At 53.2% G+C, this 21,671-nt stretch overlaps 2 protein-coding genes across 7 annotated transcripts in view; one reads left to right on the forward strand and one right to left on the reverse strand.

The window, feature by feature from the left end:
- Window positions 1-9,665, forward strand: part of ADNP2 (ADNP homeobox 2) — an 80,612-nt gene extending 70,947 nt beyond the window's left edge. Inside the window, exons 9-10 of one of the 4 annotated variants that reach the window (XR_012325494.1) lie at window positions 6,003-6,072; window positions 6,838-9,665. The gene's annotated coding sequence lies outside the window, so the exon portion shown is untranslated. The remainder of the gene's footprint in view (window positions 1-6,002; window positions 6,073-6,837) is intronic. The other 3 variants (XR_012325496.1, XR_012325497.1, XR_012325498.1) reach the window with 3 other exon arrangements.
- Window positions 1-21,671, reverse strand: part of PARD6G (par-6 family cell polarity regulator gamma) — a 107,375-nt gene that overhangs the window by 16,635 nt on the left and 69,069 nt on the right. The gene's annotated exons all lie outside the window — the stretch shown is intronic.

Consider the following 21,671-nt stretch of genomic DNA (forward strand, 5'->3'; position numbering starts at 1 on the left):
CTCAGAAATAAACCCATATGCTTATGGTCAATTTATCTATAACAAAGGAGGCAAGAATACACAATGGGGAAAAGACAGTCTCTTCAGTAAGCAGTGCTGGGAAACCTGGACAGCTACACGTGTAAAAGAACGAAAGTAGAACATTTTCTCACACTATATAAAAAAATAAACTCAAAATGGATTAAAGACCCAGATGTAAGACCAGAAACCATAAAAATCTTGGAAGAAAACATAGGTAGAACACTCCTTGACATAAATTGTAGCAATAATTTTTTGGATCTGTCCCCTAAGGCAAAGGAAAGAAAAGCAAAAACAAAGAAATGGGACACCATTAAACTACAAGGGTTTTGCACCGCAAAGAAAACCATTGACAAAATAAAAAGCGAGCCGACTGAACAGGAGAAAATATTTGCAAATGATATGATTGATAAGGGGTTAATATCCAAAATATATAAACAGCTCACACAACTCAATAAAAAACAAACAACCTTTTAAAAAATGGGCATCAGACCTGCATAGGCACTTTTCCAAAGAAGACATACCGATGGCCAACAGGCACGTGAATAGATGCTCAACATCACTTATCATCAGAGAAATGCAAATCAAAACCACGATAAGAGAGCACCTCACACTTGTCAGAATGGCTATCATCAAAAAAATCGCAAGTAACAAATGTTGGTGAGGATGTGGAGAAAAGGGAACCAGTGTTCACTGTTGGTGGGAATGTATATTGGTGCAGCCACTGAGCAAAACACTATGGATTTTCCTCAATAAACTAAAAATAGAACTACCATGTGATCCAGCAATTCAACTCCCAGGCATATATCCGAAGAAAACAAAAATATTAACTTGAAAAGATACGTGCATCCCAATGTTCATTGCAGCATTATTTACAATAGTCACAATATGGAAGCAACCTAAGTGTCCATCAACAGATGAATGGATAAACAAGATGTGGTATATATATTCAATGGAATATTACTCAGCCACAAAAAGAATGAAAATTTGCCATTTGCAACCACATGAATGGATGTAGAGAATATTATGCTTAGTGAAATAAGTCAGACAGAGAAAGACAAATACTGTATGTTCTCACTTTATGTGGAATCTAAAGAATGAAACAAACTAATGTATATAACAAAACAGAAACAGACTTACAGAGTAGAGAACAAAATAGTCGTTACCAGTGAGGAGGAAGAGGGGCAAGATGGGAGAGGGGATTAAGAGGCGCAAATGACTATGCATGAAATAAACTACAAGGATATATTGTAAAACACAGGGAAAATATCCGGTATTTTATAATAACTTTAAATGGAGTACAACCTATAAAAATTTTGAATCACTATGTTGTATACCTGAAACTAATATAATTTTGTAAATCAACCATGTAAAAAATATATTTACATATACATGAAGCAAAAGCTGACAGAATTCAAGGGAGAAAGAGACAGTTCTTAGGAGTAGTTGGACTTCAGTACCCCACTCCTAAAAGTGGATACAATGACTGGACAGAAGTAAGGAACTAGAGGACATAACACAATAAACCAATGAGATCTAACAGACACACACAGAGCACTCCACCCAACAGCATAGAGAGTCTATTCAAGTACACACGGGACTTTTTCCAGGGTAGACCATATACTAGGCCACAAATTACTTCTCAGTAGATTGAATAAGACAGATATCACAGAAATTATCTTCTCTGATAACAAGAGGATGAAGTTAGAAATCAGTAACATAAAGAAAACTGAAAAATTCACAAAAATGTGTACCTAAACAGCACAGTTTTAAACAAGAAATGGATCAAAGAAGAAATTACATGGGAAATTAGAAAATACTTAGAGATGAATAAAAATGAAAACACAACATACCAAAACTTAAGGGTCACAGCAAAGGCAGTGCTAAGGGGAAAATTTATAGTTATATGCTTGCATTAAAAACCAAGAGATCTCAAATCTACAACCTAATTTTACAACTAGGAACTAGAAGAATAAGGACAAAATAAACCCAAAGCTAGCAGAAGGAAGGAAATAATAAAGATTGGAGCAGAGATAAATGAAATAGAGAACAGAAAAACAATAGAGAAAAATCAATACAACAAAAAATTTGTTCTTCAAAAAGCTTAACGAAATTGACAAACCCTTAGCTAGGTGAACTAGGAAAAAAGAAGATTCAAATTATTAAAATCAGAAACGACTGTGGGGCATTACAACCATTTCTACAGGGAAAAAAAAAAAGGATTTTAAGAGAGTATTACAACTGCACACCAACAAATTGGAAAACCTAGATGAAATGGACAAATTCCTAGAAACACCAAACCTACCCAGACTAAATTATGAAGAGATGGAAAATCTGAATAGTCCTATAACTAGTAAGGAGATTATACCAGTAGTCCAATTTCTTCCCACAAGGAAAAGCCCTGGACTTGATGTGTTCACTGGTGAATTCTACTAAACATTTAACGAAGAACTAATACCCAATCCTTCTCAAACTTCTCCCAAAATTCAAGAGGAGGGAACCCTTCCACCTCATTCTATGAGGACTGCATAACCCTGACAAAGCCAGACAAACACACTAAGAGGAAAGAAAACTACAGACCAATATCCCTCATGAACATCCTGGGCAATTCCAAGTGTGAAGGATTTGGGGTGGGGTGAGGGGGCGGGCGGATGCTCTGAGCGGCAGCATCCGGTCCTCCACAGCCCAGAGCATCCGCCCAGAGCATCCTCTCCCCGGACTCAGGACCTGCGCTGTGATTCCATCAGAGCCGCTGGCCTTCCAGCCCCCCCATTCCCCCAGGCTCCCTTCCCCGCGTCCCCAGGCTGGGTGGCCCCAGGGCAGTGGGCACTCCAGGCGCGGTCACCGGACGGAGGCCCAAGGGCTGCGTCCCTGTGCGTCCACCCAGGACTCGGGGGACAGAGGACAGCAGGGCTCCCCACATACACAGGTGGACGAGGCCCCCGCACGAGACGGGGTGGGCTTCTGCCTCCCGAGGGAGGGGGGGAATGCCCACCTGCCCACCCTACTCCGGGTTCACCGACGTCACACAAACCGCAGGACGACCCCGAGGGTGGTGAGCGGAAGGCGGCCCCAGGACCGTGGCCCCAGGGACCACTTGCTGTCCAGTGCCTGGGTTTTCTGTTTCCAAGGCCGCAGCCTGAGACGCCAGTGTGCACAGACCCCGAAGCCTAGCAAAACCGCTCTTTCCACCCGAAGCACCACGAAGGGGCAGCCTGAAGAGACAGCACTTTTAGGAATCTCTTCCCAGTCCAAGTCCAACAGCGAAAAACGCCGCTTTACCCGCATCCGACAGCAAAGGCGGAGGGAGGAGCCCCCCCAGCCCCCAGGCCGGAGAAGCCCCCGCAGGTCGGTGAAGGCCGAGCCCGGAGGCTGGATGTCCACCCTGGGCGGGGGCGTCAGAACAGGACCCGCCCAGGGTCAGCTGCAAGTCCAATCCAATGTCCTAATGTAGGCGGGTTAAAAGGACGGAGGAGCCACTCAGACATAAACCAGAGGAAAGCAGAAGCTGCGCTGATAGGTAACGTATACCTCGGGCAGAGGGACAGACGGGCCACACGCAAGACGGTCCACCCGGGAAGCCCCAAGTGCCCCAGCGGGGCCGCAGCGGGGCGGAGCAAACCAACAGAACGAAAACCGAGCAAAACGCCCTAGAAGAGCTGCAGGAGAAACCGACAAGTCCCGTCACAGCTGGAGACTCGTCCTCAACCCTCCTGACCCAGCACAGGACCCAGCAGGACAGCCTCTGGGGACAGCCCACGGGGGGGACACCCACTCTTCCAAGCGCCCAAGAGCTCCGTGCCGGGACGGCCGCGCCCCGACCTCAACAAACTCTTCACACCTGGAGTCACACCGAGTGTGCGATCAAAGCAGAGATCAGCACTGGGGAGGCCACGGGAGGGTCTCCAAACGCTGGGGAGATAATCCAAGGTAAATGGCCGTCTCTAAGGAGAAAACCCGGCACTGGCTGGAGTGGAAAGGAAGCGCAGCCGTCCAAGCACATGAGACGGGGCGGCTGGGATGGCCTGGGGGGAGAGGAGTGCGGGGTGCAGGGACGGGAGAGGCACCCAGAACACGTCAGACAAGGGGAGCAGCCTCTGGTCAGCAGTCAGGGCCCACACCGGAAGGAAGGAAGGAAGGGATAAAGAGAAGAAGTGACTCAACAAGCCTGAAAACAACAGAGAAAATCCATGACGCCAGGAGCCGAGTCCGTCACAGTCTGATGGGGGCGCTGTCACCCTGTGGTCCTGGGCCCTTGCCCTGGACCGCGTCCCCATGTGCGCTCCAGGCCTGCTGGGGCTCACGCACCATCGCGCCGCACCCCCCCGCCCCCCCGCGCTCAGCTGCCTGAGCGGGTCCTCCACAGCTCTCCTCCCTACCTGCCTTACATGCTCTTGACACGTTCACCCCACCGTCATGCCAAGTCCAAACTACAGCAACCGCACGTCCCCCCTCCTCTGGAACCCAAACCCTTCAGACTCCAAGGGCATCCCCTCCATGACGTGTTCCCTTCTGGTCTAGAGGGCTCCAGCTTTCCACTCTCCTGTCCGAGTGTTTTCTGAAGGGTCCGTACTGTCCCCACTAGTGTCGTGTGTGAGTGTTGTTCAGCGTCAGAGCACAGAACCACTGGTCCTGGGCCTCCCCAGACCCTAACAGAGAGGACAGGTATGAGGGGGCCTCGCTGGCCCACAGACAACAATATAAAAATCCCAGCCAACTTCACGCTGATAAATGTTTTTAATGGTGTTGAATGACTAACCTCTAGGAAGTTGCCAGAAACCATCATTTATCATTGCTACTTACTTCCTGAGTGAAAAAGCTACCCCTGTCACCATCTGGACGTGGAAACAAATGCTGTGACGCTTCCGCTTGTATTTTTCCTTCTGAAATGAAGGCAGGCCCGCCTGCAATGCTGCCCACACAACACAGCCTCGCTACCTGAGGCTGTACGGCCAGGGGGGCACTAGGCCACACGCCGCCCAAGCGTCACCGCTGTGCCCCTCCACCCAGGGGCGCCCACCCCAAACGAAACAAGCCCAGGAGCGCGACTGCGAGGTCTTTCCGCAGCAGTCCTGGCCCCGTGCCCTGGATAACCCAAGGAGGCAACACAGCCTGGGCCACCTGTGTGCGGACGGACGCCCCTGCTGATCTGACCTGCCTCCCCAGCCTGCAGGCATGAGGAGGACTCCTCAGCTTGGTGGAATGTTCTGGAATTAGATATTTTTTGAGAAGGGCGGAGCGCTGGCAGGAAGGCCTCAGAGCTGCACCCTCTCGGCATGGGTGAACTATTAGTGTGTTCAGGGCTGGAAGCCGTAGCTGGCGTGCTCAGTCACTGATGAAAACGTAGTTCAGGAAATGGGAGATTTTCCCATTTGTTGTTAAGTATTTCTCATATTTGCCTAACCATAAGTCAGAAAGTGCCTGGAAGAAAAAGCAGCCCTTACTTCCAAATAATACGCCACAGGTTTTTTGTTCAAACCGCTGGCAATTCCATCCGGGAAGCGTATCAGCCGGGTACGGTTACTTCCTTAATGACCCTGACATTTTGGACACAGTTTTTGTTTTGACACCTTCCCGTGAACATGTTATTGTTATACACTAGTTTTTCAACATTAAGGTTGTCAGTCTGTTTCAAATGATAAGATTCTCACGCTGAACCAGATGAATGTTTGAAACTGAATCTCGGTGTTATCAAACTGAAGGCACACAGCTACACACACCACCCCCTCCTTCAGAATCCAAAGAGTTCAATACGTTTATCGTAAGCAATTAATTACAATCTCCCTGGTCAGGGCAGGGCCTGGAACCACGCTTCCACCGTGAGGTTTAATTAGCTGCCAGATGAGAAAACACAGCTGCTCAGTGGCCGCTTATTATTTACAAACAAAACAGGATTTTCCATTTTCTGCTAAATGTCCTCAGTAGAGATCATCAGACAAGTGGGAGGAAACTTGCTTATTTCAGCCCATTCCTGCTTCTTGCAGCCACATGTGATGATTTACAAGCCTGTTCCCATCTTCTTGGTGACCTTGGAGAAGCAACCAGGAGTGTGAGGTGAGGGCTGCAGGCCCACGGCCAGAGGGGGCGGCCGCCTCGTGGGTCCTGATCACACTGTTAGCCAGACCGGGTCCCGGCTGCAGCACCTTCTTGCCTTTCTCCATCTGCTGGCGAGGAGGCCTGCTCACCTCTGGGGATGGCAGGGGAAGCGGGAAGGGGGTTAGCCGGTGGGGCTGGAGCCTGGAGGCTGACCCGGTCCCCTCTCTACCACTTGGCCTCCTTCCTTTGAGGAGCCTCTGAACACAGACACTGGAAGGCCCAGCATCTGACCCTGATCATGCTGGCTGAGAGCTGACACTCCATGCTGACCCTACCCTGTGTGCCCAGCTGCCCTGGTTTATTCAGCAGTGCCTCCAAAGGAGTGTCAGCAAATCTAAAGGGGACCAAGGCACCATACCGGGTGCTCAGTCCTTCCAGCGAAGACCCTGTCCAAAGTGAGCAGCTACATCTGGGGACCTCATGGGCCCTGTGGGTGTCAAGGAGCAGAGGACATTCTGTTGTGTGGTTCCCATCCTGGGAGTGCCCTGTCTACCGGGAAACACGTATGAACACGCACGGAAGCACGAAGACACGGGGACCTGGGGGCAGGGCAGTAAGCCTGGGTCCAGGGGCCCTGAGAAGTGCCCCCTGGAGGGTGGGACGGGGTCCAGAAAGGCCTGGGGGAGGCGGGTCCTGAGTGGAGCCTTCACCACATTCCCGGGGGCTGGGAGAGGATGCTGGTGAGAATCGGGTAGGAGTGACCCTGTCCTTTGCTTTGTCCAGCACAGATCCCCTCTCTGGAAGGGAGGCGTCTCAGATCCCTGAAACTATAGTGGCTCAGGCAATTATGGAGACCGAGAAGTCGCACCATCTGCTGTCTGCAAGCTGGAGGCCCAGGTGAGCCAGCAGTGACCCAGGAGCACTGATGTCAAAGGGCAAAGAGGACGATGCCCCAGCCCAGCAGAAAGAGGGAGAATTCTCCCTCCTCCACCGTTTTGTTCCATCCAGGCCTCCGGGGACTGAATGCAGCCCAGCCTACTTCACTCAGTCTATTGACTCGAATGCTCACCTTTTCCGGAAACGCTCCGAAATGCCCACCCTCTGGGCCCCGTGGCCTGGCCAGGCTGGCACATGCAGCCAGCCGTCGACGTCTCCTCCAGGCTCGGGGACCCCTGTCCTCCTTTCTCAGGTGTGGCTGGCGGGGACTCGCAGCGAGAGGTGAGGTGGTCCGGACCCGACCCCGGGTGAGCGCGTTCGGGGTCCTGGGGACCTGCTTTTCAGGCAGGTTGACGCTGGGACTTGTGCCAGGCAGGTTCTGTCCCTGGCCTGGGACGCAGCCCGAGAGCCTCAGGTGATGCACGCGGTTCACGGCTGCTTCTGAACGACGAGGGGGCTGGCGCCAGGCCGGCAAACAGCGGTTTGAACGGAAAGGCAAACGAGTCTCGGCAGCGGCGGCATCAGAGCAGGCGGCTCAAGGGGGAAAGAGCCGACGCCCTCACGAGGAGGCGGGGCGCCCAGGCTTCACCGCGAGTCCCGAGGCCAGCGGCCCCGCGCCCGGGTCCCAGGCAGCTTCCCTCCGTCCTCCCACGTCCTAAGCAGCGCGGCAAAGCTCCGGCCAGACGCCTGGTGCCGACCCCGGCGGGGCAGCCCTGCGGCTCAGGTCGTTTCACACAGAAGCCGTCGCACGGGGACCAGGACCTCAAAAACGAAACTTGGTGTGTAGAATGTCCCACTCCTAAGATCCCGGCTTTGGTTCCTGGAATTCCTTTCCGCAAGAGCAGCACGGTCACGGCTTCTTTACCCCGCAACGTGTTCGATCTTGTTTTCCACGCAGTCAAGCATGAAGGGAGGCCCCCGTTTTCTGGGCGCATGGCCACCGCCCTCTCCCGTTTCACCTTTCCACTCACGTGAAACTATGTTCCCTTCCCCACCTCTGCTTCCAGACGCCGTCGGCAGGAGGGGAGACAAGCCTGCCCGCTTCCCGAGCGCGTCTCCCTCCTCGGCCCAGGTCCAGCCGGGGGAGGGCAGGCCGACCGCTCCGCAGTCCTTCCTCACGGGCGACAAGGCCGCTCAGCGCGCCGCGCGTGACACACGTTCGTGGCGCGAGGGGGATCCTTGGGGCCGTCCTGGGTCCGAGGGCCGGCTGACCGGCCGCAAACCGGCCTGTTTGCCAGCGAACAGGCGCCGGAGGGCCGCCACCTGCACGTGCTCCACTTCTGCCCATGTGGAGCGCGCTCAGGCCCCGAGGGCCTGGCGGATGCGAGGACACGGGTAGGTGGGCGCGGGCCCCGTCGGGAGCACTCGTCAGGCGGCGGAGAGGAGACGGGCAGGGCGAGGGAGAGCCGTGACCTGAAGTGCCTCTGGGCGCTGGGTTAGGGACCGGCCCTCCCCCGCGAGGAGGGAGCCGTGTCCAGGAGACGCGGGGGCGCAGGCCAGCTGAGGGGAGGCTGGGCAGGGGCTGACGGGGGCCCAGGCGGAGGGCTGCGCGCCCCCCGGGGCAGGGTCAGTAGGAGGAAGGGGGGCCGGGCGGAGGGAGGGAAGCGGCAAGGCGCCCGCGGCTGGGGAAGGCGCCGTGTCGTGGGCCGCTCCGCTGGCTCAGGTCTACTCTGGAAAATCGACCAAGTTACATGAAAGGAACTTTAAAATTTTTAAACTTGAAACTTTTAAATTTGGAAAACGCAGAATCACGTAGGGTGTCCATGGTATTTTCCATGTTATAAACACGGGAACTTGTGGACGAATAGTACTTCCTTTCAAGCAAATTGTTTTTTGGCAATTCACTAGAAACTGGACATTGAATTGAAATTTTGTTTTAAAAATTCACTGAGAATTTTTTAAATCCAGGTGACCAGTAAAAATGCTTAAAAAACAATCCCGGAGTTCATAAAGATTAGCGGCTCCCCCTGCCAAAGCCCCAAACCCTCTGATTCTGAAGAACAGGAAACAATGTCCTGAAGTGTAAAAGGCTAAATCTTCATGGGGTGCATACGTCAAACCAAGTTACTCCCTTAGTGTAAGTAAACATTTTACTCTGTGGATGTCAACAAACCGATTTAAAGTTTACACAGAAAGCAAAAGGACCCTGAATAGCCCGTGAAATACTGAAGGAGGAGAACAGGGTCGGAGGACCGACGCCCTCGACTTTAAGACTCACCGTAAGGTTGTGGTGAAGGGACAGAGACACAGCAACTGAACAGAATAGAGCGCTCAGAACAGACCCGCATAAAGACACTCAGCCGATTTTTCTGACAAAGGGGCAAAGGTGATTCAACGGAGAAAGGACAGTCTGTTCAACAGACGGAACAGCTGGATGTTCACACGCAGAAGGTGAATTCAGACCCAGACCTCACAACCCTCAAAAAACTAACTCAAAAGGGGCCACGGACCTAAATGTAAATGTGAAACTGTAAAACCCCTAGAAGCTGACAGCGCAGAAAATCTAGGTGACTCTGGGCGGGCAGCAAGTTTTTAAATACGACACCAGACATGATCCAGGAGAGGAAGAATGCAGAAATGGGACCTTACTGAAATAAAAACTGTTCTGTGAAAGACACAGAGAATGGAAAAAAAAAAAAAGAGGAGCCGCACACTGGGAGAAAATATTTTCAAAACACACATCTGATAAAGGACTTGTTTCTAAAAAACACAAAGAGCTCTCAAAACTCAACAATAAGAAAACAAACAACCCAATTAAAAAAATGGGCAAAAAGTGTGAACAGATACCTCGCCCAATACACAAATGACAAATCAGCACTGAAAAATGCTCCACGTCACATCATCAGGGAGACAGAAGGTAAAACAACGAGATACCACCACACCCCTATTAGTTCGGCCATTCTAACAGAAGAGCCAAAGTCCAGAACACTGACAACACCAAGTGCCCACGAGGACGCGGAGCAACAGGAACGCTCACGCGCCGTTGGTGGGAATGCAAAATGGTGCAGCCATCGCAAGACGACAGTTCAGTGGTTTCTAACGAAGTTAAACATAATCTAACTATATGATCCAGCAAGCGCACGAAAACTTATGTCCTCACAAAAACTGACCCGTGATGTTTACAGCAGCTTTATTCGTAATTGCCGAAACTTGGAAGCAACCGAACTGTGAGGAGGTCACCCGTGGTAAAGCCAGACGATGGAGAATCATCCAGCAATAAAACGAAACGACCTATCGAGCCATGAAAAGAGCAGAAGGAACTTTAAAAAGGTCTATAACTACGTGAAAGAAACCAATCCGAAAAGGCTGCGCACTGTGTGATTCCCACTAGATGACACTCGGAAAAAGACAGAACTGTGGAGACACTGAAGACACAGACCCGTGGCTGCCCAGGATGGAGTGGGCGAGGGGGGCGGGGGAGAAACAGAGCACAGATCTTCAGCACAGTGAAAATACTCTGCATGATACTGTTGTGATGGACACGGGTCACTGTGCACGAGGCAAACTCACTGAACACCACAGCACCAAGAGGGGGCCCTGATGTAAACTACGGACTTTAATTAACAGTAACATATCAATACTGCTCATCGGCTGTAAAAGTGTAACGCGTTAATGTGGGACGCTGTCAGCAGGGAGAGAGGGCGATGGGAATTCTCTGTACTTCCTGCTGCATTTTTCTATAAGTCTAAAGCTGCTCTAGAAAATAAAGTCTGTCCATTTTTAAAAATGCCTTAAAGCATAAAAGGCTAGAAATCAGTCTGTGGTTCTTACACAAAACAAACTACTCCCTCAGTAGCACTGACCGTTTTCTTTCAAAGTAAACTAGGTATTAGTGGTCGAAAAGCCATCAAAGCAGCTAGAACTGCCTGGAACCATCTCCCCTTGGCCCTCGCAGCCCCGACTCGAGGGCCAGCCCTGGCCAGCTGGCCGGGCGAGCACCCCAGACACAGAGCTCAGATGGGGGCTCAGCCTGGCAGGTTGAGGAGAACTCGGGTTGCCCCAGAGCCCGGGGGATGGTACCTCACTCCCCGCCACCTGCCCGCACCTGTGAGCACAGGACAGACAGACGGAACCTCTGTGTCACAGAGCCCCAGTCCAGCGTCGGAGTCAGGAGAACACGCAGCCGGCAGCAACGTCCAGCAACTGTGCCAGGAGGAAAACAGGCCCGGGAGAGGGTCCGGGGCAGCCCTCTGTGACGGGCGGGATAGGCCGGCAGCCTAGGCAGTGCCAGGAGGCTGCAAGTCACTGTGCTGTAAGCAGTGGCACAGTTAAAGGCCTGCTTTCCCTTTAAAGTAACGCCCGGCAGGTGGGCAGGGGACCCCCAAGAGACAGACGGAAGCTGGGTGGGAGTCCAGGAGTCAGCACACACACCTTCTCCGTCCCCTCTCCCACAAAGAGTTCCCACCCAGCCTCCCCCCTCCTGGGTCTGGCTTTGCAGGCCGCTTGCTAACACTCTTGACCTGGAGAAGGGGCCTGTGCGTGGGGGGCTGGCACTCGGCGCCCGGAACCCCGTCCCCTCTGGGAAGCACAGGGCGCCCCCGGGTCTGCTCCACCTCCCTGGGTCTGTGTGTCCTCCTGCTGCCTCATGTGGGCCCTCGAGGTCAGTCCACGGTGGCCCCGAGAAGCTCCAGCCCATCCTCAGTCCACACTGCCCAGCACCCTGGACACAGCTTGAGGCGAACCGCAACCTGCCGGATCACGGTGCCGAGCGGTCATGCCTTGTTCATGCCCAGGGGCCCCACTGACCGAGACTGGATGGGGGGCGGCGGTGAACTACCACCACTGCCACGGCTGCCCCTTGCAGCCCGGTCCAGGCGCGAGCTGCTGCGAGCCGGCTGCGTGGCCCTCAGAGGCAGCCAGCAGAGGCCAGGCGTGCGGTCCCACCCCAGGCCGAGTCTGGGTGATCCCTGTCTGGAAGGACACCCGTTTTCCCTACCACTGCTCTTCTGGGTGTTGGCTGTGCTTTAAATAACACGTTTTCATCTGATTTCAGAAGCAATACATGCTCACTGCTACACTTCCCGGCTGTGCACACGCGGCATCATAATCGCGTGGCCCCCGGTGTTGGGATGCTCTCTGTGCCCTTCTGCTGCTGCCTCCCTGTGTGCGGCTCGTGCGGTGTCCCTGTTGTTCACTGCTACACTTCCCAGGCTGCTCACACGCGGCATCATAATCGCGTGGCTGCCGGTGTTGGGATGCTCTCTGTGCCCTTTGGCTGCTGCCTCCCTGTGTGTGATGCTTTCCCCATTAATGCTGTGCGTTAGGAGTCTGTTCAGTAACTGTTCTGCTTTTAAAGACTACATAAGACACCAGGACATGGATTTGCCCGCAGCTGTCTAACCTACCCCTCACAACTGGATATTTGGTTTGACACCACTTTGCAGTCCTACAAATAACAACGAGGTGGCCGTACATTCCTCCATTTCCTTAAGGCAGATGCCCGGACGTGAGTCGCCAGGTCAGCTGGCCAGCGCATCACCAGGACCCAGTCTGAATGCACTCAACCAGGGCATCACAATGGAAGCACAAACGTGAGAAAACACCACCCATGCCGCTCTAATTTGCAGTTCCAGGAATGGTCTTGCGTGTCTGCAGGTGGTACAAGGAAACAGCTCGGGGTACACTTTCCGCAGAGCCGGGCTGTGTCCAGAGAAGGCAAGCTGGGCGGGCCGAGGGCAGGAGGCCGGGGGCGCGGCCTCGGCCAGGCTGTGCTGGACCTCAGCGCCCGGACGCCTCGAGCCTGCAGGCCACGCTCCACCCACAGGTCCCTTACGTTCCTGTAACTGCTCAAGGGGGGGACGCACCAGACAGATGCAGAAACCTCTGGCAGAAACCCTGTGCCCCATCGGGCGCTCAGTGGCGCTCCTCCTCCAGGATCAGACAGACCAGGCCTGCGGGGAGGGGAAGGCCTCTGCAGGCGCCCTGCCTTCTGTCCAATAAGCTGTCCCCACTGTCCTCCATCCTGCTGCTGCTGACTCAGCTTCTCGAGACACAAGCTGAGGAGGCCTCCTTCCCTCCCAGGACAGTTACTCGACTTTAAAGCACCTCGAGGAGAAGAAGGAACAGCTCCCCAATGAGCCCGATTTGCCACCAGGATCACAAGAGCCGCTGCGAGTCGGCTGCGTGGCCACCAGAGGAGCATCCTGGGCCCCGCGGTGCAGGAAGCGGGGCCAGCAGACGGCTGCTGGCTTCTGTGTAAAAGGATTCTAGAAACAAAAAGTGAGAGGAGGGAGAGGGATGGAGGGGAGGGGGGAGGCGGGAGGAGGCCGGAGAACAGGCCGCAGAGAGCTGGAGGCCCTTGCGGTGACGTGCCACACGGGACGGGAGGCTCACACGGGGGACTTTAATCGGCCGTCAGCCTGGCTGCACGGAAACACCTCCTCCAGGCTTGGCTTGTCCAAGGGTGGTTAAGGCCAAACAGCTCCCCTTCCCACAATTAAGCAAACACTGCAGACACATACAGAAAACATCCCGGAAGAACCGCACCACTGGATCAAAACCCAAGTCAGAGCAAGATGTTATTCCTAGAGACACTGGAAATGTCAACATTTTAAAAGTCTGCCACATACGCTGAAGAACAAAATATGCCACATATTACAAAGGAAGCCGGAAGCCCCGCAGTTTTCTGCCTCCCCACAAACTGTCGTGAAGACTTGGGACCTGTCTCCTTGCTCTATTTCCCCCCGGCGCTCCCAGATGAACTCGCGGAGCGGAACTCCCTGGAGCCCCCGCCACGCACCCAGCTCTCTCCACTCCCGGCTCATCCGATTGGCTGGGCTGAGGGACTCAGCTGGGCCACTCCCGGATGCCCCCCACCCCCCTGAGTTTTCCTCAAAGGACGCCATCCCGGTTAGTCCCCCATCTTCCCCAGGAGTGCAGTCCTCTGGGTTTGGGACGGCTCCACAGGGCACCCGGGGGCCCAGAGCTCAGGAACCGGCTGAACGTGCTCTGAGCGTCGGTCCTGGCATCACGGTTGCTTCTGTCGGGGCTGGTTCCAGCTTCAAAGGAAGTTTAAAGAGCATTTCTAAGAAATGACTCGAAATGGATGCAGAATCAGGCCTAGGGCGGTGAGCCCTTTAAGGGCCTCTGGCGGTAAACAGCTCCGAGGATCGGGGATCGAGGAATTCGTGGCTTGGGAGCGGAAAACTCTAGCCCAGTCACCCGTCAGTGTGTCAGTCTGTGCCCTTCTGGAAACAAGGACTTGGGCGGGGCTGGGCTGGGCTCAGGCCAATCAGGGCCCCCTGGAGCTGCGGTGCTAGGGCCCCTCCCCAAAGGTAAACATGCGCTTCAGTCCTTCTCCGGAAGAGGCTGTGAGGCCCTGCTTCAGGGCAAGACGCCTCCTGACAGCTTGGGGCCCCTCTCGGAGTCGTGGTCCTAGGAGCCCTGCCGACAGCAGACACAGACCTGTCCTCCAGGGGCTGCACGCAGGCTCTGGGGGGCTCGGCACGGCCACTCGCATGTGTCTTGAGCGTCTGCTACTCACCCAGCAGAGAAATTCGGGTAGGTCTGGGTCACCGAGGCCCATCTAGGGGACGAGGAGCGGCAGATCCTTGCTGTGACGCCACAGACGGCCCCGGCCGCGGTGACCCCCAGGCCAGTGTCAGGCGGCTTGGAGGGAGGGCACCCAGTGGCGGGGCCTGGGCATCACTCACAGGGCTCCTGGGGTGGGGCCTTCTCGGTGGCTGTGAGCTCCCCGACACCCCAGGGCAGGGTGTGTCCATGAACTAGAGTCGGCTTCTGGGCCCTGTGCTCAGGTGACGCGATCTCTTTTAACGGCATAGAGGTGTCTCCTGTGCTTGTCTTCTGTTCCCAGGCGCTTGTTTCTTCTTGGGTTTTTGCCTCTGTCCACGGCAGAGCTCCCACCCTCCTGCCCCAGCTTCACCGGGACGAGCTCTACTGTGCATCTCACGCAGAGGCTGGCTGTGGCTTGGCCGAGCTGCAGACGGTGGTCGGCAGGGCACCCCAGCCTGGGAGCCGCTGGCACTGGGAGACAGGCCGGTGACCCTGAGCAGCTCCCAGCACCTCCGTCCCCACCTGGGTCAGGTCTGGGAGGGCTATAAGCCTCCCCCAAGAGCTGACTGACCGACACAGTTTCCTTAGAATCATATCTGTGGGTCCACCCTTTCTGGTAAACTCTAAACATCTTCAGTGCTTTGTTCTTAGCAGTACTAACTTATTTGCAGCCCAGCTCAACGTAGACTAGGACCCTGGGTCCTGTATAGAAGGATGCCATGCAGTACTCAGGTAAGGACGAGCTCCCAGCAGGTGGGCTGAGGCACACCTGTCTGCTAGGTGTGCACAGAGAGCCTAAGAACGCTGAAAACAGGCAGGGACTCCGGTGCCACTGAGAGCTGGAAGGTGGGGGAAGAGGGGCACCTCGGACTCGCCACAGACGGAGGAAGGGAAACAGGCAAGAGCACGCAGCCAGGGACCCCTCGGGGAGAAAACCTCCCTAGTAACACGGCCAGTTCTCCAGCCCTCCTTCCCTCTCACTTTAAAACACATTCTTTCAAAATAAACTCTCCTCACATGAGCTTCAGAGAGCCTGGGTGCTTGACAACAAGCTTTCTTTTGACAAAAAACCAAAAAACAAAACACAGTACAGTCATTCCTCAGTATCCGAGGGGCACTGCTCCCAGGGCCCCCCGTGGACACCAAAATCTGCGATGTTCAAGCCCCTTAAAATGGCCCAGTGTGGTCGGCCCTCCGTATCCGTGGGTTCTGCATCTGTATCCCCTTCGATCCTCGGCTGGTTCAAGCCATGGATGTTAAATCCGTGGATACACAGGGTCAACTGTACTAGTTTTCCCCTGGGTAGTGTCTTCTGTAACTAGGGCATGGAATTCTTAACTTACTTAGGGTGCTGTTTCTGGAAGGCCCCCCACCCCAAGTCCAGGGCAAGGAAAGGAAGAGAGTTTATGTTTTCTTTTGCTTCTGGGCGTCTAGTATCTCATTCTATTAAAAAGTTAACCCAAATCATCCATATTCATTATAGGAAAAATGGAAGCAAAGAATAATCAGAAACCCCAGAGCTGGAGCCCCACTCCTAGGTCACCAGCGTCAGCGTCCCCACTAGAACTGTCTCAGAAAAGACTCAGGCCGCCCACCTGCTCCTCTGTGAGCCTCCAGCACGTGACCATGGACACAGCTAGAGGGCATCGTCATCCCAGGTGGGTGTTTCCACACGCCGCCCCCCAGCCCCCCGACCCCACCCAAGAAAACCTCTAAGACAGAGGAGCTTCCAGGCTCCCACCTCTGCCCCAGTCCATGGGGGTGGTGTCAGCAGCGAGCACCAAGTGGTCCATGCAACAGGCACCGCCCAGCTGTTCACTTCACCAGCCCACGTTTGCTCCCTGTGCATCTGGCTCAAGGAAAGGTGTTTTTTTAAAAAAATTGAGATAAAATTCATGTAACATAAAATTCACCATTTAGATCATTTAAAAATGTACAGTCCGGGGCTCCCCTGGTGGCGCAGTGGCTGAGAGTCCGCCTGCCGATGCAGGGGACACGGGTTCGTGCCCCGGTCCGGGAGGATCCCACGTGCCGCGGAGCGGCTGGGCCCGTGAGCCGTGGCCGCTGAGCCTGCGCGTCCGGAGCCTGTGCTCCGCAACGGGAGAGGCCACAACGGTGAGAGGCCCGCGTACCGCAAAAAAAAAAAAAAAAACTTTTCCTTTAAGATATTTCCAAACAACAGTGAGAGGCCCGCATACCGAAAAAAAAAAAAAACAACCTGTACAGTCCAGAAGTTTTTAGTAAATTCACAGTGTTGTGGAAGCATCACCACTGCCTAATTCTGGAGCATTTTCATCACCCCAGAAAGAAACACCGCCCTTCAAAATGGCTCCCTCCCTCCAACCCCGAGCAAATACTAACCTGCCTTCTATCTCTATAGATTTGCCAATTCCGGACACTTCCTGTAAGTGGAATCATACCGTATGTGGCTTTTTGTGTCTGACTTCTTTCACGGAGCATAATATTTTCAAGTTCATCTACACTGTAGCAGTTATCAGTGCTTCATTTCTTTCTATGGCTGAGAAATATACCACTGTGTGGATGGACCACATTTTAAAATCCTTGCCTCCTTGATGGACACTTGGGTTGTTTCCACTTTTTGGCTATTGTGAATAATGCGGCTACGTATGTTTTTGTGTGGACATATATGTTCATTTCTCTTGCGTAGGTGGCTAGGAGTGAAATCGCTGGGTCGTATGCTAACTATACTTTCACCTTTTTGAGGACTCGCCGAATGGTTTTCCACAGCGGCTGCACTATTTTTTATTTCCATCAGCAGTGCCCGAAAGTTCTAGTTTCTCCGTATTTGTTTTTATCTGTCTTTCATCGTTTCCCGTGCTTATTGGCCATCTGAATATCTTCTCTGGAGAAACGTCTTTTCAGAGCCTTTGCCAAATCTGACACATTCAGGTTTCAATTTGTCTTTTTATCATTGATGAGAATGTTCTTTATATTCTAGACACAAATCTCTTAATAAGATACAAGACTTTAAAATATTCTGTTCTGTGGGTTATCTTTTCATTTTCTTGATATTGACACACAAAAGTTTTAAATTTTGATGAAGTCCAATTTATCTATTTTTTCTTTTGTTGCTTGTGCTTTTTTTTTTTTTTTTTTTTTTTTTTGTGGTACGCGGGCCTCTCACTGCTGTGGCCTCTCCTGCCGCGGAGCACAGGCTCCGGATGCACAGTCTCAGCGGCCATGGCTCACGGACCCAGCCGCTCCGCGGCACGTGGGATCTTCCCGGACCAGGGCACGAACCCCCGTCCCCTGCATCGGCAGGCGGACTCCCAACCACCGCACCACCAGGGAAGCCCCTGTTGCTTGTACTTTTGATACGATATTTAGGAAACCATTGCCTGACCCACAGTCACGTCCCTGTGCATTTCTAAGCAGAGCAGCAAGCAAAAGTAGCCGCGGCCCTGGTTTTAAAAAACAGAAGCATAAATAGCACCCTGTGTGTGGGGTCTGGTCTCAGGAGCTCTCTTCTGGCTTCCCCGGAGAAGAGGCCCAACACAAAATACCAGGCGTTAATAGAAGCTGTCTAGAACCAGCATGAGGTAAACATGAACAAGCCAACCACACAATGTAGAAAGTCCTAATTTGAGAGGCTACGTGTGGCGCTCAGCTCCCCGTTTCCCAGCCTCATGTGAGGGTGGTGAACACCGGGAGCCTGAACAAGTTTACCAGGAAAACAAGACTCAGACCAACACTTGGTGTTTTCTGTTAAAAGCTGCCGCAAACAATGGATCGGGTCTTGAAAGCCACCTCAGAGTAAAAATAAAGTCAGCTCTGAAATACCTTTCTCTGCCAAAGGAAGCCATGCCCGAGGTGGGAGATGTCTGGACCACTCCCCGAAGGGTCTGCTGAGATGCTTTCAAAGCCCACAGTGAAGAGTGCTGGGTCCTGTGTGGCCAGTTCTGGGCAGCACTCGAAATTCTCCACCGAGATTCAGGGTCCAGGCTGCTGGCAGAACCACTGAGGTCAGTGACAAGTGAAGCTTTATGTCGTCAGGACACGGGAGAAGCCCCGGCTGAGGCTCAGCCCGGCCAGCCCTGAGAGCTGTTTGCCGTTGCTGAGCCACGCTCGACCTCCCCCAGGGCTCCAGAGGAAGAACGCGAAGGCGCCTGCAGCCAGGAAGTGGAAGCCGTCCTCTCCAACCCTCTGTGGGTGCTCAGAGCCCACCCTTCAGGCCCACAGACACGGGAGCCACTCGGGCGGCTTTCCTGAGGCCCGGAGAGGCCGGCTCAGCTGGGAACAAACCTTCCTGGAGGCCGAGCCGACTAAGAGCTTCCCAGCCCGTCCTCCTCGGTCCTCACAGCTCCTGAGGCCCAGGGTACCTTCCTTTGACAGATGGGGAAACTGAGGCTAGAGGCAGACGCCACTAGGCACGGGACCCAGGTGCTCGCCTGCGGCACTGCGCCGGTGGCCGGGAGGAGTGTGAGCCCCTCAGCAGGGGTAAAGGTGGCATCGTGAAAAGTCGCTACCTCCTGCTGGCGCATTCATTTAAACAGCGTGCAGAGAAAGCGCTCGGCACGCGCTGGGGGCAGAACAGCCCAGACTGGATCACGGATTCAATACACAAAACAGAAAGAAAATGCCCCGATGCCCTCCTTCCTAATAACTGTCTCGCGCACACTTTCCCAGGCTGTTTAGCGCGACTAAAACGTATCTGTACTCTTGGGGTTCTCAGCGGCATGGAGCTGACAGGACACATACAGACACAGATGTAGGAGGAGACTTCTCACGGGAAGCGGCTCCGGCGGTTACAGCGCCAAGGCAGCCCCCAGCCGTAGGCGAGCTGGGGGCCCAGGAGCTCCATGTCCGAGGGCAAAGACAGGGAGATGCCCCAGCTCCAGGAGAGAGAATTTGCCCTTCCTTCACCTTTGGTCCCATTTGGGCCCCTAACCGACTGCAGGGGGCCGGGGGTGACCTGCTTTACTCAGTCCACTGATGGAAATGCTCATCTCTCCTGCAAACACCCTGACAGACACACCTGGAAATAATGTTTTATCCGCTTTCCGGGCATCCCTTACGCCAATCAGGTTGACACAAAATTAACCATCATGATACCACAAAGAGAAAATACATAAAACAGCACTTTAGTAACTGGGAACTTCCTACGCTAGCTCGAGCTGGGTGGTTTAAACGGAAGACATTTACTTCGCACAGTCCTGGGGACTGGAGTCTGCCCTCGGGGCGCCGCGTGGTGGGTTCTAATGGGGCCTCTTCGTGGTGGAGGGGGAGCTCTGGTGTCCTCTCCTCTTCTTAGAAGGACACAGGCCCCCTCCCATGACCTCATTTAACCTTAATCGCCTCCTGAAGACCCTCGCGTTGGGGTGAGGGCTTCGGCGTGTGGCTTCGGGACATAGCTCGGTCCGTGTTGCTGGGTGCCCGGTTCACAGCTGGCTCCTTCATTTACCGTACCCTGGGCGCTCTCCAGGTAGGACAGGTCTCTCTCTGTCATAGTTATCAGGTGCACACTGCAGGGAGAGGCCTCCGCGTGCCCACCTGGACGCTCGAACCACTCTACGATGACCCTAAGACCGTCACTGTGCCTCCGAGTGGGCTCTTCCCGGAAGCGGGGCTGCGAGCTTTGGGTCAACGTGCACGATGAGCCACGCCGGGCCTGCTGCTGTGACGCCGCCGCAGGCAGCGCCTCTAAATCCGATGACCCCAACGGTCCACCAGCGCCAGCGACACTGTGACGTCTTTCCGGTCAGAGGACAGTAAATCCTGAGAGGCTTCCTGGAGGAGGAGCTTTGCAAGGAGAGGAGAGGTTTGTGGTTTATGAGGACCAGCCTTGAAGGCGGACGAGGAGAGAAGAGCTACGGTCATGATGAACAGAGAAAGCGGTGAGGGGGTGGAGTTCACATTTTACCTGGAAAGGATTGGCGACAGAAGCAAGTGTGTAGAAGAGGAGGGAATATCGGCTTAAAGGGACAGGTGAGAAACAGAAATCAGAGCAGATACCCGACCACTCTTAAAGTAGCTGACACCTGCTTTTTATTTATTTCTCCATTTTGAATTGTATTTATATTTTTATACATCAGGTTCTCATTAGTTACCTGTTTTATACATATTAGTGTCTACATGTCAATCCCAATCTCCTAATTCATCCCACCATCACCACCACCCCCAACCTGCTTTCCCCACTTGGTGTCCGTACGTTTGTTCTCTATATCGGTGTCTCTATTTCTGCCCTGCAAACCGGTTCACCTGTACCATTTTCTAGGTTCCACATATATGCGTTAATATACGGTATTTGTTTTTCTCTTTCTGACTTACTTCACTCTGTATGACTGTCTCTAGGTCCATCCACGTCTCTACAAATGACCCAATTTCGTTCCTTTTTATGGCTGAGTAATATTCCATTGTATACAGGTACCACATCTTCTTTATCCATTTGCCTGTCGATGGGCATTTAGGTTGCTTCCATGACCTGGCTATTGTAAATAGTGCTGCAATGCACATTGGGGTGCGTGTGTCTTTTTGAATTATGGTTTTCTCTGGGTATATGCCCAGTAGTGGGATTGCTGGGTCCTATGGTAATTCTAATTTTAGTTTTTTAAGGAACCTCCATATTGTTCTCCATAGTGGCTGTATCAATTTACATTCCCACCAACAGTGCGAGAGGGTTCCCTTTTCTCCACACCCTCTCCAGCATTTGTAGTTTGCAGATTTTCTGACGATGCCCATTCTATCTGGTGTGAGGTGGTACCTCATTGTAGTTTTGATTTCTCTAATAATGAGTGATGTTGAGCAGCTTTTCATGTGCTTCTTGGCCAGCTGTATGTCTTCTTTGGAGAAATGTCTATTTAGGTCTTCTGCCCATTTTTGGATTGGGTGGTTTGTTTTTTAATATTGAGCTGCATGAGCATACCTGCTTTTTAATAAAGTCTTTCCTAGTGTCTCTACCCAGAAAACTTCATGCCCTGAGAAAAGACTGATGGATATACCTGTAAGTTACGTTTTAACTTCGAACACGTTAAGTGTTTTTCAGAACCAGTTATCCTACTTATAATGTGTATTTCCCACTTCCTTCAAAGCTGAAAAAATGCCCCCAAACCCCAGAGAAAAAACCCAGCACCTGCTCTGGGATCTCAGCGCCCACGCGGGCCTCGCCTGAGAGCGGGCACAGCAGGTAACCCGGGCTGGGGAGCAGGGTA

Source organism: Tursiops truncatus, chromosome 13 (assembly GCF_011762595.2).
Source record: "Tursiops truncatus isolate mTurTru1 chromosome 13, mTurTru1.mat.Y, whole genome shotgun sequence".
Classification (NCBI taxonomy): domain Eukaryota; kingdom Metazoa; phylum Chordata; class Mammalia; order Artiodactyla; family Delphinidae; genus Tursiops; species Tursiops truncatus.